Below are 2,500 nucleotides of genomic sequence, written 5' to 3'. Positions count from 1 at the left end.
CATTTTTTAACACATCGGCCCGATGTTGCAATGTTAATATCGGTTATCGGTATCAGCCAAAATGTTCACATTGAGAGGAAATCTAATAGTAGTAAATCTATGATTTATGGGCTTTTCCAAATGTTTTGGAAATAAAGAAATCCATTACTTTTTCAAATGCATGTGTTTTTCAGTATGTACACAATTTGATTATCATACAAATGTGTTTTTATTAGGGCTGTGGCGATTCACTTATCTCCCGATTCGATACTATCACGATACTTGGGTGCCGATTCGATATATATCGCGATTCTTAAGTATTGCGATTCGATATTACGATTTATTGCGATTTTTGTTTCTTTTTTTCTTTTCTTTTTTCAGTTTGTTTGCTTTTTTACACTAGATTAGAACATGGGAAAAGTTGAATGATACACTAGAGACTGTATATTATATCATGAGTAAGGCTGGGCGATATAGTTAAAAACAGGGGCGGACTGGGATCATAATTCAGGCCGGGCATCAGATACCAAGCAGGCCAGGCCGATATGGGCCGACACGCGGGAAATTTGTCCGTTTGAAGTCCAATTTTACAATGAGATACACCCACTTTAACCCTGAAGTGTAATTATTACTTCAGACTAACTAATAAAGTAATAAAACCACTAGTAAACCAGTAGGCGGCGCCTGGCCTGCTGTTCAGTGAGTGGCCTGACTGCGGGCACCCATTTTTTTTTTTTTTTTTTTCGATTATCGATTCTGGAATAAAAGATCGATTCAAAAAATCGTGACATTAAAAATCGCGATACTTAAGTGAATCGATTTTTTCCCCCACCCCTAGTTTTTATACAGATCACATTGACATCTGTAAATATCAGTTATCGGCCATAAGAGCAATGTTAATATCGGTATCGGTCAAAATGTTTATATCGGTGCATCCCTAGTTATAAATGCACTGTGATAAATAGCACAGTTTTCATTCAGTACAGTAGATTTGTTGAATATCAGATTTGAATGTATCAGGTGTTGGGTTTAACTATTGAGATATTGGATATTTGGGAAAGAAAGAGATGACATTTCCATCACCTCTCCAAAATGTTCTGAATGTGCATTTCCATTTCCAAAACGTTCCCAAGTAAAACTCTAACCCTAACCCCTCCCACAACTCAAGGGAAACCAATGATACCACCAAATACTAGAAAATACAGCACGTGTTTAATACTTTGTATTCATCTTATTCTTTGCCCATACAAGGACGCTTCTTTCTTTGTTAACTCATTGAGTGCCAAGGACGAGTATGTTCGTCAATTCGTTTAGTAACGTAGAGTGCCAAGGACGAGTATGTTCGTCAATTGCGTTTTTTGACGGTGGGACGTGGATCAAAGCCAGATCCATCTCCTGTGAAAGTATGGTGGATGTTGAATGTGTAAAAGCTATTTTAGGGACCCATTAGGTGGCGACAGTGCTCTCCAGATTAGAGAAAGGCGAGGAAAAAAGAGAGAAGAAGTCATGTGGAAACGCAAATCGCATCGATATGCATGAAGCATAACGTTAGCTGTGCCTGTGAACAGCAGTCAATCTGCTGCCACAATTGAGCCCCTCCGTCTCCGCTGCGATAGCCCCTCCATATGATTTAGTTGCAGACACCAGCGTCTTTCTGAAAAGTTACATTATTCTCAGTTGGGAGGCGGCGACAGGCTGTGAAAAAGCGGGGTGCAGCGCACTTTTCAGTGCAGAGCAAACGCAGAGCAAACGCACTCGCAGCAGAGCCCCAGAGACACTCCCACGGAGGAGGAGGAGGGGGGTGGGGCACGCAGGGCACTACAGCATACAACCATTGACAGTAAACACAGACCCAGGCAGCAGGCTCGATGCACAGAGACAGGCAAACAAGCTAGAATATCTGATGCCCAGTGCCCACCAGCAGTAAATCAAGACCAGCAAGAAGGTGTAGGGTCTGCGCACGCAGGGGCCAGCGCTGCTGGTTGCAGCTAAAAAATATTATTTGGCCAAACAAAATTCCTTTGTTTTCACTGTTTTATTGAAGGAAATTATTTTTGAGGTGTCATTACATCAGAAAATATTAGCTTCAGAGTCAATGATGTGCTTGAAATGCTTCCTTTCACAAAAGGCTGAATATCTCAGATTCTAAATTGAAACGTGTGTTTTTGCTGAAATCAACCTATCTTCTCCGGCTGATAACTAAAGAACGGAAAATGATATCAATAAACTTTTTTTTGCAGATGATAGAAGAGAGTCTCATCGTTCTTTGTGCGTGTTCGATGTTTACATAGTAATATCACACAATATTCTGTGGGCCTCGAGAAATCACTGAAAACGCTCTGAAACTCTGGCACTGGGAGCGTCCGTTCTCCAAAAGTGGCTGGCACTCAATGAGTTAACATACATATTTACATACAAGGACGCTTCTGCATGACGTCATTTTGTAATCGTCTTTCCGTTTTAGACACGGAAGTAGATGACGCCTACCGTAGTCATTTTTAGACTTGCCAAAAATATGTTT

At 40.8% G+C, this 2,500-nt stretch overlaps 1 protein-coding gene across 1 annotated transcript in view; it reads right to left on the bottom strand.

The window, feature by feature from the left end:
- Positions 1-2,500, bottom strand: part of peli1b (pellino E3 ubiquitin protein ligase 1b) — an 81,058-nt gene that overhangs the window by 22,232 nt on the left and 56,326 nt on the right. The gene's annotated exons all lie outside the window — the stretch shown is intronic.

The sequence above is a fragment of the Poromitra crassiceps genome (genome assembly GCF_964638095.1).
Source record: "Poromitra crassiceps genome assembly, chromosome: 14".
Lineage (NCBI taxonomy): Eukaryota > Metazoa > Chordata > Actinopteri > Beryciformes > Melamphaidae > Poromitra > Poromitra crassiceps.
Note: the sequence above shows the minus strand (reverse complement) of the source record. Positions and strands in the feature narration are given on the sequence as shown.